At 37.2% G+C, this 17,265-nt stretch overlaps 1 pseudogene; it reads right to left on the bottom strand.

The window, feature by feature from the left end:
- Positions 1-4,057: 4,057 nt before the first annotated feature.
- On the bottom strand, positions 4,058-14,132 carry LOC149779625 (scavenger receptor cysteine-rich type 1 protein M130-like; annotated as a pseudogene).
- Positions 14,133-17,265: the final 3,133 nt, after the last annotated feature.

The following is a 17,265-nucleotide window of genomic DNA, read 5'->3' as shown; positions in this document are numbered from 1 at the left end:
ATAAGTTCAGTACTGGCCAGTTTCACCGGTGGCGGTTTTTTTGATCTACGAGTTAACCGTAACAGTCTATCCTTGATTGACGCGAATGCCTTCCCGGCGAGATCACCAACAGATCCAAGGGCTTTATCCTTGACAACATCAATAGCTTTCATCGACAATTGTTTTGCAATTGGAATCGCTTTAGGGGCTATTCTTGAAAACAAACCAGTAATTGTATCACCGAGACCATCTCCGTAGGTTGCTCTGTAGACTGGTAATCGCGAGTTCACTACGCGGACTGGTAACACGCTAGCGTGTCTAGGTTGAGAATTGTGCACGATCATTTTATTTAATTATTGTTTCTCTAACTAAATTTGCTAGTCGCTGTAGTAACCATCCGCGAGTTCATCAATGAGCCCCCGGTAGATGCCGATATCCATAATGCCACGCTGAAATAGTCTCTGACAGATATCTGCGGCTTCATTTATAATTTCCGGAGAGTTGTTTCCGGCACGTCTTCCTCCGATGAGAACTTCCAACCGTGATACGTCATTGATGATATTATCAGGACAAATAAAATTATTTCCCAGACCACTACCAGTAGCGGCTGGTGCGTCGTGAAATTCTTCCTCTGGAGATTGCGGCCGAAGTTGTGGCTGAGATGATGAAGGTTGTTTTTTCTGCTGCCGAGTTTGTTTCTGCTGCCGAGAAGAAGGTTGCTGTTGTTGCAGAGGTGGAGGAAGTTGATACCCGGCGGGTTGTTTTTGTTCTATTTGTTTTTGTTTTGCTTGTTCTTCTTTTGCTTGTTTTACTAGTATCTTATGAAGGTTTGTTAAATCTTCATGAAAATTTATAAAATCTGGATCATCATCTCTAGCTTGCTTTTTGTTTGTATATATTCGATATATCCATTTGATAATATTAGCATCAGATGCTTTTTCATGGGTGGGGGTTAAAATTTTAGTTTTATTATATAAACCGTGTAATACTTTTTTAGGTAATTCTTCCCTTTTAGTATTTTTAATTTCTTCGATAAAATCTTCCTTAAATCTTTTAATCAATTCTGCGGTTTCTTTTACTGATTTTGGTTTTTCTTCCCCGGCGGCGACGTCAGTACCTTCAGGTAGAGGTTGAGCCGCAGCGATATCAGTTGGAAGATCTCGTAAAATCTTCTTTGTCTGTTTAGTTCTTCTTGCTATTTTTTCAGCCTGCGTCGCAGTTTGTTTTGATACCGGAAGAAGATCTTCTTTGATGACAGTTGTAACTTTCTCAGTAGCTTTGGTCACGGGTTTAAATAATTCCTCCGCGGATTCTGCAAAGACTTCCCGTGCTTGCTGTCTTAGTTGTAATTTTTGTCTGACACTATCACGGATAGGAAGAAATTTCTGAATTGCTTCGAGACGTTCTCGAGCTAATCTAGTAGTAAGTGCTTCTCCGATATTTGCCATTATTTATTTGTCAATGATTTAATTCCGCTAACATAAAAATGTTTTTCCTTGGCGTCGAAGCATTTCTCGCACGCTAGCGTTTCTCGAATTTTTTTAGATATTTTTTTTTGTTCTGTGGTCTGAATAGAATGGTTTATTTCGTCGAAATAAGCCCTCTATCGAGGAATAATTTCCTGGAAGGGGTTACTGGTAAAATTGTTTTGGTCTGTTCGCCCCCCCTGCTGCTGTGGCCTTGCATTGATTATAGTCAAATGTATCTATGTAACGGACATGTCGGGCTTTCTAATTTACATCTGAAGTTGTATGGAAGTCTTTGAAAATTTGGGGTAAACGTATGACTTCTAGTGGGAATCGCGCCAGGGTTTGACACCGCTCGGTCAAATCAAGACCCCTGGCTTGTAACAATATCTAAGATATACAAAGTCCTTTTTAAATAACCAGTATAACCAGCAAGGAATCCCGGGGAAATTCTTTTTCTTTAAAATTATATGCAAAATACGAAACTGTAGAGCTGCACAATAGGAAAATCACTTGTATTCATTGTTTGATACGTTGTTGCCAGCTTTTAGTATTTTGGTAATTCTATGCATGAGCCACGTTTAAATATTTTATATCATCAACCTTTTTGCGTGTGGCTGAACCTGAATAAAAATATAGAAATACCAATTGTCACCTCCTTTAAAGTTGTATGTGTTTACAAAAAAGATTGTGTCTTTTTAGCTTTGATTTGTTGTTATTGTTGGCTAATTCCATTCAACCTAGCTTTCCTTCATTACTTCTCAACCCGCTGCGTTAACAGCTTCTATCTAACCATTCAAGATTTCGTTTGAGTTTCCTTATTTATCCTTCCTTATTTCTCCAATTTATCTTCTTCTCTTCGAAGCTACTCATCTTTTTTGTCTTTGCTCCTTAACTCTGCTAAATAGAAAACGTCCCTCCAAGACACGGATCCCTCTCAACAAAATTGATTTATTAACATTAGAACTAATTCAATTTTCAACTGTATTTATTTACATATATGTCAAATAATTTTTATTTTAAATAACTATAATTCCTCATTTATATTAATTTGAAATCCTCAAACTTTCAACCATGTTGTACTTCGGAGACCATTCCTTGATTTAAATAGAATTAATGTCCTCAGTTTGTTCACGTTAGAGCGCATCAGATTTTCAATCAGAAATTAATTTAGGCCTATTGTGATTATGTACTTTCAAGTATAAGTTTATTTACAATTAATAGTGCTTTGATTATTTACTACACGGCATTGATTTCTACTTTCTTTTCACGTCATATATGTTTTAATTCATTCAGCGTTTGATTATTTGCACATTTGCTATTTTTCATCCATCTGTCTGTCTTATCTCAAACTCAGCTACAAATGTTTGTTCCTTAGACTTTCAACGTTTTATATTTTGATTACACAAAATAATGTTATATATATATATATATATATATATATATATATATATATATATATATATATATATATATATATATATATTGTGATTAAACTTTATCCATGAATGTAGATTCTAATAATCAGTTAGAATCAACATATTACGTAGCTAACTTTTGTCGATGAGTGCATGTTCTGTTTCAAGATATTGAGCTTTGAATAGGCTGTTTACTCGAGTTGGAATTCTAGAAATATGTACAGTTTGAAGTAAGTTTACGATTGGATATCTGAAGTGTTGCGACATATGTCAGATGGGGATGTAATGTGAGATATGTCACGTGGGATGTATTGCGATATAGAGTGTAACAGAGTCGAGGAGATTTATGTAAGGATGGAAGTGAACAATTATTTCCTATTCATATTTCCTATAAATATTCTTGTCTTATTTTTAGTCTGCAGAAGTATATATTATATTATGGTTAGGTTTAATTTGAGAGGAATCATTTGTTCAAATTAATTATTGAAATTACAAATTAGTCATATGAATATTTGGATTAAGCAATATTGTAGGATTATTGTGAATTCATTCAAAGACTTTTGGACATCAACACTGTTGGCACTTCAAGACATTTAAGTCTATTGGTACATCAGCAAATTCAAGAGCTGGAATTCATTCCGAACACTATTCTTCTAGACTTGTGACAGAACTTTAAGGATTATTTTGTTTAATTCCCCTACCTTGTCAGAGACCGTTCAGGTGGCATAGTGGTTAGAGCGTCGGATGGAGAATGTCGCGGGTTCAAACCCCGGCCGAGTCATAACAAAGAATTATAAAAATGGTACTAGCAGCTTGGCGCTCAGCATTAAGAGGTTAGTGTCAGGACTGATCGGCCTGGTGTCAGGATAATGTGACTGGGTGGGACATGGTGCTACATGTCTGCGGTATGATGCCCCAATGCTAGACATCACTTTATACTGTCACAATGCAAACATCGTAGCGATAGGACTGAAAATATGAAAAAAGCTACTTTTAATATCCAAATCAAACACACACAAACACACACACACACAACTTCTCAGAGCAGTTCCGACATGTTGCGATAGCCACTATATAACTCATGCTAATTAAAATAGTTATAACTTCAGAATTTTGATGAACTTTGAGTTTAAACGAAGAATTTATTCTACTTTCAATGGATGATTTAGCAGAAATAATAACTCTGATTTTTCTTGCTAATGAGTGTGCGGTGCTATATTTCTCTGATAATCCCTCTTTTGCAAGACGTTAATGTATTTATAAGAGAGTAAATAATCAAAATTGCCGAAAATCAATACAGACGATTAAAACGGATGATATGATGATAGTTTTGAACTGACTTGTACAGTCTCACGTGTTGTTTGAGCCACTGATCTCTAAAAGTGCAAAACAGACATTAATGACAATAGAAATGTAAGCGATCTATTAGATACAGTTTGTAGCGTACAAGTAACAAAATTCCGAAAACGTATTACGCAGCCTCTCGAAATAAAACTTAAATTTATCAAACTTAAAAACATTTGATTAAAGGAAGTAAGCTCTGACATTGAGAATATTTCCTGCTATATCTGTTGTTTCTAAATTCAACTCGATCGTATGGCACTTCATCATCATTTAAGATAACCGAGCAACTACTAAGCAGCGCACCGCCCTTTCGACAGCCAGAAATGTATGGAAGCCAGTAATTTTTGACAGGATTTTTCTTGACTCTAGGTGCTGACGTTCCATTTGAAAATCCCATATATTGGCAAAGGAGATCAAGTACTCTCTAATCATTATCAATCGAGTCCCAGCCACAAACTGGTCGCCATTCACGATCTAAAGCCATCTCGATATGACCATAACCGGAAGTTGAGATATTGGCCAAACGAAAATCGAAACCTGTAACGCAAATTAAGAACCTTATGTCACTAAGTCGATATATCTATCTATCTATCTATCTATCTATCTATCTATCTCATGGAATAAAGAATATATAAAATCAAAAGGCATTTATCCATGGGTCTTTCCCTGTTATATAATCCAGTATTCAAATAGGACATCATACTTTCCGGTGATAATAAGTAAGTGCAAATGTGGAAAGGGGTTTCCAAGTACAAATAAAATATAAAATAAGGTAGATAAAATGAGTTGAAATCTGCCTTACGTTGGCTCCAATGTGTTCAATGTAACTAAAGAGCTCATTATCCGCACCAATAACCACCTCGTGTTATATGAGAAAATCAAGAGGATTTTGACAACCCACTTCCAGTCAAACTTCCAATAGATAAGAATCGCGCTGTGTTATGCAACAACGAACCCTGCAGACGAGTAAGACAAAGAGAATTATATGAGCCCTGCAGAGTGTGTTTGACAGAGTACCAAAGGAGGATGTCGCACTTGTGATGGGCGGCATGAATGCAGAAATGGGCATAGATAAGATCGGACGCGTACTCATCATGGGTAACACTGAAGACTATTATCAGTAGCTTAATGAAAACTGGACTGCAGAAACACCCAATTACGACACCTCCACGCTCATGTTTGAGTTCACCATTTCCTTCTCCAACATATTCCAGGAACTTGCTGACCTTGACAATGGATCCTTGGAAAACAAATGTTTGCGAGTCGAAGCACGTTCACGTCGACCTGTGAGGAGATCCTGGAATTCAATAGATGGACGTTCGCGATGTAGCTGTGATAAGATACAATCAAGAAGACTGAAGACAAACAAGAAATCAGCCGACACTCATCAAAGTAAAGACCTTTGCACAGAAATCATCTTCAGGAGAAATACAAATCACCGAATTAGGGACTCAAGAGGAGCGCAAGGAAAGATAAGCGAAAACTTCCCACAGATGCAAAGATAGCTGTAAAACAAAATGATGTGAAGACGCTATACAATATCACAAGACAAGTTTGAGGATGAAAACAAACTCAAAAAAGCATGCACGTGGAAAGGATGAGAATATCTTTTGCAAACCGGAAGAAAAATTCAACAGCTGGAACGAGCATTTCAGCGACATGCTCTCGGGCACACGTGTAGAAAACCCACCCATCATTGAAGAATGAAAAGATCTGAACATTAGCACAAGATCCTTTATTCACGAATATGTCAAACAAGCGATCATGAATATCATGATTGTTTCAATCACTGGCCGTAATAATAGACAATCAGAAGACTTAAAAGTAGATGCCACATTTACAGAAGACAGAATGACTGACCTTCTTCAGGAAATATGGGATTAAGAAGAAGTGGAATTTGTCAAGCTTCCTAAGAAAGATGACCCCATGTACTGCTCGAACTGAAGAGGTATTCAGCTCCTATTCTTACAAAGCAAGATTCTTACAAAGAAGATACTAGAGAGGACCAGGCTTCAATTCCAGACCGAGATAAAAACAATGAGGATTGTGGACTGAGAGAAATACTGTAAAGACCAAATAGCAACAATCTTCATTATCAAAGAACAGTCACCAGATTGGAGATCATCTCTGTGCGCATATTTTGTTGACTTCAGGAAAGCGTTTAACATGGTCGATAAAAGTACCATCAGGAAAATCCTGAGATGCTACTGCATCCCACAGAATATTTTCAGGATTATCCAGTGCCTTAACAAAGACACGACCTGTCATGTCATACACAACACAGCCTTGTCTCCTTCTTTTTCTGGTGATCACGGCGTCATGCAAGGGTGCTTACTTTCACTAATGACCCTCTCACTAGTGAAATACTTGATAACGAAGATGGAGGTAAATCAACCACAGGGAGTATAGTGAACCTTGGTACAAAAACTGGAGAATCTGAACTTTGCAGATGATACTCGAATTCTGTCACACACACACATACGCACGCACGCACACACACACAGAGTCACAAAACACACACTGACACATGCAATTAAAGACAGAAAGCCTACTAGATACCATAGCCCGAGCTACCGGCCTGGGAATCAATGCTGATTAAACAAAATCCCTGGGATTCAATACAAACATGGATGTTCATATTCTCTTTGAGAGTGTCGACAAGCTCACATACCTTGACTGCATTGAGAACAAATCAGGTGGAACAGATGAGGTGGACATGATCACCATATCCAAGGTATGACATGCCTTTACCACTCTCAGTCCTGTCCGAATGAATGATAACATCCACCTGGAAACATAGCTTAGACTTTTCAACTCTAACGTATAATCAGTGCTATATATGGGGCAGAGACTTGGTGACACACACAGAACTTGACAAATAAGCTATGGGTCTTCGTTAGTAGTTTTCTCCAGTATAGTCTGCACATCAGATGGCTCTACTGAATCCCCATGAGTTACGATTGAGATCGGATCAGAAAACTATATACAAAACAATTAAGGAACACAAATGTAGATGGATTAGACATACCAAGCTGACAGACCAGTCAAAAATGGTTCGCCATTCCATGGATTGGAACAGTGAAAGCGAACGCAGAAAAGGATGACCGGACATGGTTTGGAGAATAACCCTGAAAACTTAACTTACGACCGTCTGCATGTCTTGGAGTGAGGCAAAAGTGATAGCCCAGTACTGCGACAGATGGAGAGCTGCAGTGAAGTCCCTATGATTCAGCTGTGACGATGAGTAATGATGACGACGATGACCAACAAATTCATATTCAGGCTGCCACGACCAACATAAGGATGTTAAATTGGCGTGAGACTCTAGTACCCTATTTGTCTTTTATCGAGGACTCTTCATAAATCATAAACAATAGATACGAATCCCGTTTACAATCAGACTTTACCGGACAAAAGAAAAGAAAGCAACACAAAAACCAACACCCAAAGGACTTCTTCCACGAATAACGAAAAGAAACAAACTCGTTTGATTGAAGCTAGATTGATATGAACTACATTTAATTAAACGACCATAATTTCAGTATATTATCGATTTTTGGAGGGTATCAAAATGTATAAGTGGACTGGATGAATGGGTGATTTGATTTCATGTGCTTCATTTTTGTGCTTCCCTGCAGATAATTGATGCCCCCACTTTACCAAATAGTTCATAATGTCTTCATAAACTTATGATTTTTCAGTATATTTCTTCTTGATCTATAAGCAGCTATGAAACTGGATATCAAATAAGTTATTGGAAATGACACACAAACTCATAAAGTCTTTTATTCTTCTTATATAAAGTCTTTAATTATTATTGGTTTTAGATTACATTTAAAGGATATGCAAATAGATCTGAGAGGTCGAAAATATCATACAAAAATATTGCCTAAAATATTTTCCATACCTGAGTTATTATAACAGTATGCAGCGGCAGGACGACAATAGTATGAAGCATAAGTAAAATTACTGCAATCACGTATTATCTCTTCTGTTCCGTTGCATCCGAGACTTAAGATTCGAGTATTAAAATCACGACGGTACGGGTCTGGTAGTTCGTAGGCAAAACCACCTTTGTAGCCTATCTCTCTGCACACCACCGTAGCGTCTGAGTCAGTGAAAGTGTGTGAGCAAACATAATCCGAGGTGTTAAGTATTTTGATCTCTACCCATCCGTGTCTGCCATATTCAAGCTTAGGATAATATTCTGTACAAAGAACCAAATTTGTCAGTACTTATTTTTTTCATACTTTGCATAATATATCATTCAGCAGAAGAAAAAAAAAACAGGGCTAAAGGTGAAGATTCTAAAGCAATTACCTCGACATTTTGTAATGTTTTGTTTTATCTATCTATCTATCTATCTATCTATTTCTCTCTCTATATATATATACATATATACATATATATGTGTGTGTGTGTGTGTGTGTGTGTGTGTGTGTTTGGTTACGACTCTATGGTCTTAAACTTATTAACATTAAAGAGCGAAAACTAATATGTTTTGTAAAATTCAACATGACAGTATTTCGATGATACACAAAGTGAACATTTTGAAAGAAATTACAGTATTGTGAATTAAATCTCACATAGTCCTAAAATGTTTGTCACAAAATAAATAAAATTCCCACTAAATTTCAGTGCTATTCCAAACAAACTCCAATATTGAATGTTTTGCTGTGCCTATAGTCTAGAATGTTTTACTGTGCCTGTAGTCTCGAATGTGCTAACGTGACTCTGGTCTGGAACGTGGAGATGTGTCGACAGTCTTTTTTTATGTATCACAATAATATAATCAATGATGTTAGAATTCACTATAAATCCAAACTAATGTTTCTGTCCAAGAAAATTTTTGAGCACTTTGTAATTATAGTGAATAATAATTTCAGTAAATAAATCCATATAAAGTGAACACATCAATAAGAATGATTCTGTTTAATATTTTCAGGCAAGACTAAGTAAATGTTTAAGGAAGCAACATTATATATACAACTAAGAAAAAGTAATAAAGCCAGGATGAAGGTCAAAGGTTCATTTCTAGAACATTCTAAGTTGTCAACAAGATAAGATCTATTAGTAAAATTATAAGAAAGTAAATGACAAACGTCAGTCACACCAGGTTTTATGCATGGGGGAATGCCAACACCTTAGACTCAGAGTAACATGTTTACCTCTATTGATAATGATCCAAATGCTTAATCTATACTCGCAGAGACAATTTAGGCATACATTACGTTGTTTACAAATTCAGTGTCCCTAGTCAGGTGCACTATGAACTTGATTTTGTTCTAAAGTCAATTACAAACTAGAATCATACACAACATGTAATCATGGAGAAAAACAAATCCAACAAATATTCAGAAACCGCCTATCAGTGACGACAAATGTTATCGTTAAGATTAGACTCTTCATCCATGCATAAACATAACTGTGACACTCACTTCAAACTATGAGCTGTCCAATCCAAATATGATTGGCGCAATATGTACCTATATTGCATACAATCAGAATATTCTTGATGAACGTTATATTCATGAATTTTCAAGTTAATAAAATTATTAAACTCATCTATGTTAGTTTAATAATGTTTACATGTAGTATTGCAACTGACAGAATTTGTAATTTAAAAAAAGAATGTCAGGCAACAATGTGATTTATTTATGTAATGCCGGCACTGCATCATTTAGCACTAAAGAAGGAGTGTATATTTAGCAAAAGAAAACGTTACAACTTTGTAATGACGGACAGTTCGTGTTTCCAAAATGTGTTGTTCATACATGTTTTATTCACATTTATAGTTTGCCGTCCGACCACTCCGGTGGCCTAAGTGGTTAGAGCGTCCACCTAGGATGCGCGAGGTCGCGAGTTCGAACCCCGACCGTGTCATAACAAAGACTGATACTAGTAGCTGCCTCTCTTGGCGCTCAGCATTAAGAGGTTAGCCTTAGGATTGGTCGGCCTGGTGTCAGGATAATGTGACTGGGTGGGACATGATACTGCATGTCTGCGGCTTGATGCCTCAGTGCTAGGCATCAATATAAACTGCCACACTACAGACATTGTAGCGAAATGACTGAAAAAATTGTTAAAGCTATGTTAGAAATCCATTCTCTCTCTCTCTCTCTCTCTCTCTCTCTCTCTCTCTCACACACACACACACACACACACATAAATTTTGACATTCCTTAAAGTCGATAAATAAAAAATGCACTGACATGATGTTTGGTTAAGCAGGCCAACAATGTTGTTTTAGCACCTTTGTCCCGAGTGTTTGTGTCGAATCAGAACAGCGCGCCCAGAAAACTCTCGTGTGAAAATTTAAACAGTGGCAACAAGGTGGGCGACCCCTTTCGCTCGCCATGTTGCTTCAATAGATGAATGCAACCATCTATGACAGGAGTCTCCAAACTACGGCCCGCGAGGACCTCACATCCGGCCCGTGGAGACCTTTTTGTCTACGGAAAAAAATTACGGAAATTTACGTTTATCCTGCCAAGATCAGCCGCCGCTTACGTGGACGTTATGTTTTTACCGAATTAAAATAGAGGCGCGCAGTAGTGCGTTATGTTTTCCAACCGATCACTACATTGCAAAACCTTATTCGCTGCTTAGTTTTTCTACTTCCGTTCACAGTCAATGAGATGATATAACGCCATCTAGTGGCGGAGTTTTTAAATGGTTTGCTGCTTGTTCAAGACTTGATTATTTTGATCACAGTTTGCCAGTTGCGGTTGACTGCTGCGATGAGGAGGTGTTGGTGTCAGTTAGCGTCTGATTGCGAATATTCTGAAGAGGAAACATTAAAAGCAACAATCTCTCTACCATAAGTGGATATATTTGCACACTATATTCAGGTAAGTTTAACTTAAAGCATAAGAATTTTTAAAAATTGTTTCGGGTCATTTGCAGCTATAATTGCGACGAAATTAGTTCGCATAATCAGGTTTTTTGAGCGATACTGTGTGCAAGATACTTTCAGTTTCACTATTTATTCATGTTGAATTCACTTTATTTTAGTGTCCAGCGATGGCCGAGAAGAGGAAAAGAAAAATAGACGATGAGTGTCGGCAATTTCAAGAAGAATGGAGTTTGAAATACTTCATCAAATCCGGCGAGAAAGCATTGTGTGTGGTTTGCAACGAAACCGTGGCTGTGATGAAAGAATACAACCTGCGCCGTCATCATCAAAGCAAACATCAGGAGAAATATGCACAGTTGGAGGGTAAAGTCCGTGCCGAAAAATTTTCTAAATTACAAAATCAACTCACATCTCAGAGGACATTGTTCAGTAAATCCTCAAATGAAAATGAATCCTTAACTAAGGCCAGTTATAAAGTTGCCTACGTCCTGGCTAAAAGTGGCAAACCGTTTACAGATGGTGAAGTAGTGAAGGAATGTTTGTTGGAGGTGGCTGAGGAACTTTGCCCAGAAAAGTCAAAACAATTTGAAAGTGTAGCTTTGGGTGCAAATACCATTGCCTGCCGTGTTGCAGACATGGGTGAAAACATTGTGACTCAAATAGCGAAAAATGCAAGCAAGTTTCGCCATTTTTCAATTGCAATGGATGAATCGCTGGACAGCTGTTCCACCTCTCAACTGCTTGTGTTCATTAGAGGTGTAGATGAAGACATGAACATAACACAAGAGCTGGCTTCCCTACATAGCATGTATGGCACTGTTACCGGAGAGGATATATTCAATGAGTTGAAAAAAAAACATTTGCTGATTATAACTTGGACTGGACTAACCTCAGTTGCCTGACTGTTGATGGAGGAAGGAACATGAGTGGCATAAAGAAAGGCTTGGTTGGACAAGTGAAGCAGATGTGTAATGAGAAAAACATTCTACAACCAATGTTCCTGCACTGTATTATTCACCAGCAAGCTTTGTGTGCTAAATATGTGGACATTAGCAGTGTACTGAATCCTGTGGTGAAGATGGTGAATTTAATAAGGTCACATGGGCTCAACCACAGATAGTTCAGAGACATGTTGAAAGATACAGACACAGAATCGCAAGATTTACCATATTACACAGCAGTAAGATGGCTAAGTTGTGAGAAAGTTCTGAGCAGAGTATTTAAGTTAAGAAAGGAAATAGGTGACTTCCTGGAAAGTAAAGGCAAGCCACAGCCATTACTGTCTGATGAAGAGTGGGTATGGAAATTGGCCTTTGCTGCAGACATAACTAGTCATTTAAATTTTCTGAACCTAAAACTACAAGGAGAGGAAAATCTAGTTTCTGATCTATACACCCACCTAAAGGCCTTCAGATTCAAACTTGTCTTGTTTTTGGAACAAGTACAGGCCAACAACTTGACGCACTTTCAGCAGTGCAAGGTCTTCATGGCTGAAGCAACAGCTGAGTTCCCCACGTCATTTGCATGCGAGATCATCAAAGACCTCCAGCTGCAGTTTCAGCAGCGGTTTTCTGACTTGGATTCAAAGGCAGAAGAAGTGAGACTGTTTCAAAACCCATTTGAAGCAGATGTGGCCAGTTGCCCAAATGAACTGCAGCTGGAGGTCATTGAGTTGCAAGCAAATGACCTCCTTAGGGACAAGTTCAAAGAAGGACTGGTGGGTTTTTACCAGTTTTTGCCCAAGGAAGACTTTCCTAATGTCAAAACGTTTGCATCAAGGTACCTTTCAATCTTTGGAACAACATACCTGTGTGAACAAACATTTTCAAGAATGAAATACGTGAAGAACAATTTGAGAACAAACTTGTCCGATGATAATCTCAGGTCACTGTTGATGTTAGGGACATCAAATCTAAAGCCAGAAATGTCTGCTATTTTGGCATCCAGGAAACGATTTCACCATTCCCACTAATACAGGTGTTCATGTGTAGTGTATCAATGTGTTATTAAATAATAACTGAATAAAATAATATTAAATAAATAATTAAAAACAACATCCATGTTTTGATTCTTTTTTATTTGGACCTCGAGTGTGTAGTCGGCCCCCGAACTGCTGTTTGATAGTTAATGCGGCCCTCGGGCTGAAAAGTTTGGAGACCCCTGATCTATGACAGTCCCTCTCTCAGAAAACTTTAACCAAATATAAATATGGGTTATACTTTAATCGCAACTTTGACGTCACATGACGTCAGACAATATTGGCAAATGCGGTTGACCAATAAGTGGAACGTGTTAATGGTCAGAGCATCACCTAAACAGTACAAATGAATCATATTGATAGACTGGCCATCTCAATTTCAATCATCAAGGATAACATCCAGGCCGCACCCTTATTGAAAATTTAATCTTTTAGTTCATTAAGATAACATTACAGTTCTTAGTCTTATACACGTGTTTGAAACACGCACATGCTTTCAAAATTTATACTTGAATATATTTTGTTAATATAATTATTTAATCTGATTTCACAAATAAACAAAATAACGATATTAGACTAGAAATTATAAACTTTAACTGACAAGGAACCACATGTCATGCAGCATATTGCCTTCTGATGTAATGTAATTTATGTGATGTCATCTAATTTTAGACTGTTATGATGGCTAATTATCTATCCTCCACTCACAGTTGTTAACACTTAGTAGAAGTATGAGCTGTATTTTTTGTCTCACCTGTAATTCGTTTGTCCGTTGTACCTGCTGCATCAATCGTATTTCTTGTATCGGATGTAGCTTTGGTTGATGACGACTCACAGTAAACAGATTCATGGTGTACCAGCAGTAATATACATATAAAATAAAATGTAACCATTTTCTTGACCTTCTCGCTGTACAACCTTTTCATCGGGAGATAAACATTCTTTACATTAAGAAGGTCTGGCTCCTTTTATAGAATATTTTTGCTGCAAAAGCCTACGTTAAATGCACTGTAATTTATGTTCAAGGTCTTGGAAGTGCCATTGTTTGTTTAGAAAAAAGAGTTGTTATTCAAATGAGCTATACCACAAACTACAGTATGCACTATGCATGTTTGTGTCTGATAAAATGACTTTGCAATATTTTCAAAGGGCGTTGCATTGGGAAAGAAACGGAATTTCTAGAGCAAAAATTATTAACGGCTCTTGAGATTTATTACCACAAATGAGGTCAATGTTACGCGTGTCACTGCTTTCATTTACTTAGTTCCGACTGCTGGATTATCCACCAAAATGTACATGTACCAACACTACAGTAAGTGAACATGGAACATGTTAACACTTAAATATGAAATAGACTACTAGCTAATAGATACTGCGATATTTTTAATCTTTTTATATATAGAAATTTAGAACCTTTATTATGTAGTATTTTGAACGTTATTGAATTATTGGTTTTTTATATCAGAAAGTATTTCTGTTGCCGACAGAGTATACACACGCCGTAAAGTTTGTAAGAATTTGTTCCTAGCAAAGCCCTGTTTTGAGAAGTTATCTGTTGACTTGTGAAATGTAGTTAAAATAATTTGTAATTATTTTGCATCTTAATAATATTTTCGGAATCTGTTAATCAAATGATCGACTATTGTATATACTTTTCTAATTATTGGATAAGTCATTAGTTTTACAGTCTTTAAAAGAAAATGTCAGTCTCATTCGAGGCATAAGTCATTTCTGGGGGTTTTCACTGGCTAAACTTACCTTTCTCCCATGAAAATTGGTCTGTGATATTGACTTCTCAGACTGGAGAAGAATATCCCGCACATTGATTGACATAACTATTTCTTTAAAATTGGTGGATTCCTGCTTGAAATATACAATGATCTTTTAGTGCATGCTCCAAGGTAGGAACAGAGACTTTGATAAAAGGTTGTTACGATACAATATCTCCGCTTCAGTCACGATATATCTTATATCAAATTTTAAAACTTAGATATTCTCTATATGTATAAATTGTGTGAAATTGTATCCTTTTAACCACAAACAATTTTACCCCAGAAATACAGCATTCGTGAACAGATAAATAAATTCAGTTCTTCATAAACCATTATACCTTTTGTTGAAGCTTTGTCTTTTAGGACGTATTTACAGATTTAATTCAAAATGGACGTTATTAGACAAAAATTAGTTGCAGACGTTGGTATTATAGCAGATCAAAATATCACGTGATGTTGAACCCTTTGGGTTAGATGATCAATTAGCTCTTTCTCGGTATATGTCCTGTAATCATCCTTCTGTCTGCATATTCGTCTGTCTGTCTCTATTATCCTTGACCGACCGCTCAGGTGGCCTAGTGGTTAGAGCGTCCGCCCCGGATGCGAGAGGTCGTGGGTTCGATCCCCAGCCGGGTCATGCCAAAGACTTATAAAATTGGTACTTACAGCTACCTCGCTAGGCGTTCAGCATTAAGAGGTTAGTGTTAGGACTGGTGTCAGTATAATGTGACTGGCTGGGACATGATGCCCCAGTGCTGGACATCACTATAAACTGGCACATTGCAGACATCGTAGCGATATGACTGAAAAATTGTTAAAGCTACGTTAAAAATCAAAATCACATCACATCACATCTCTCTCTAATGGAGGGTGTTCATCCGACCAAAGACCTTTGTCTTAGGTAAATTCCCTTCCCCCTGTTGTTTTAAGTGATCTTTGCCAGAGATCTATGCCCTTGGTTTGTTATATGTGTAATTGCTATATTGTGTATTTGCTATAGATAGTATTGCTAGGATGGCACGATGTCAAATTGCTCCCCTAGTTGTCTATCTTTTGTTCCATTTGTGAATTTTCTTTTGTTTTTCCTATTCTGTTGAAAAACATTTGTATGGGATACAAAAGAAAGAAAGAAACAAAAAAAAAAGAAAAGAAAACCTAGTGTGTTATTTCTGTCTGTAAGATAAGTGTTGAGTTTCTCAATCGTAATTATTCGAGGCCAATTCATAAGAAGCTGTATAAGAAGCCACATTTCCTTTATTTAATTCTCATGCTTCATTGTGAGCAGCAGAGGGGGGCGAACAGACCACTTGTCTGAAATATCATTTACTTAAAATATAAGCTTCTCCCGAAATAAAAAAATAAGGTCACTGAACCAAAGCGTCTAACCTGACCGAGAGTTTTTATCGAAATTTGTGTTTACGCTCCGGAGGTCCCGCCCCCTCTGCTGCTATCAATTAAAAATTATCATATTAATAATGCCACCAGCTAAGGAATCTCACACTGCTAGATTAGCTCGAGAGAGACTAAAATTAATCAAAACATTTCTTCCTGTTAGTGATTCTGTTAGACAAAAATTGCAAGAACGTCAAGAAGCCCAAGTTGAATTTACTGAAGGCACAGAACAGTTATTTAAACCCATTACAACAATTATTGAAAAAGCTGTATGGGGAGATTTTAAGGATGATGAGGATTACGAGGATAACGAGGACGAGGACGAGGAGAAGAAAATTTAACTACAGCAGTTGATCAGATAAGAGGAGCTAGAAATTTAAGTGAACTAGCTAGTTTTGCTGTGAGAAGTTATGATAAACGAGATAGCGTTTTAAAATCCGAGTATGACAATGATCCGGTGAGTCGTCAGAATTGGTACAAATGGATTTTTCGCATACATTATGGAGCTGATCAAGCTAGAAGCAGTGATACTAAATATATTAAATTTATTGACACAATAGATAAATATTTTACACAAGTACAACAACGACAATCTTCACCGCGGCGACGAACTCCTCAACGACAGTCTGAACCGCGGCGACGAAGTCCTCAACGACAGTCTCCACCGCAGCAGCAAACTACTCAACCGCAATATCCAGAAGAAGAGTTTCATGATGATGCACCTGGAGTAACGGGAAGTGGTCTTATTGTCTGTCCTAACAGTGTTCTTTCTGACGTAGAACGAATAGAAATACTGATTGGAGGAAAACGTGTAGGAAATAATTCTCCTGAAATTGTTAATGACATATCTGATATTTGTCGAAGATTGTTTACTGGCGGTATTATGGATCGTAGCATTTATCGTTTCCTTATTGATGAAATTGCTGATGATTATCACAGCGACTAAACAATTAATTAATCAGTATATAAAAATGATTATACACACTGCTCAACGTGGACCGATCATGGTCAGGGTAGTAAACTCATGACTGCCAAATTACAAAACAATTTACGGAGATGG

The sequence above is a fragment of the Sinohyriopsis cumingii genome, chromosome 17 (assembly GCF_028554795.1).
Source record: "Sinohyriopsis cumingii isolate HCF-2022 chromosome 17, ASM2855479v2, whole genome shotgun sequence".
In the NCBI taxonomy this organism is placed as follows: domain Eukaryota; kingdom Metazoa; phylum Mollusca; class Bivalvia; order Unionida; family Unionidae; genus Sinohyriopsis; species Sinohyriopsis cumingii.
The sequence above is the reverse complement of the archived record's forward strand: the minus strand, read 5'-3'. Positions and strand labels throughout refer to the sequence as shown.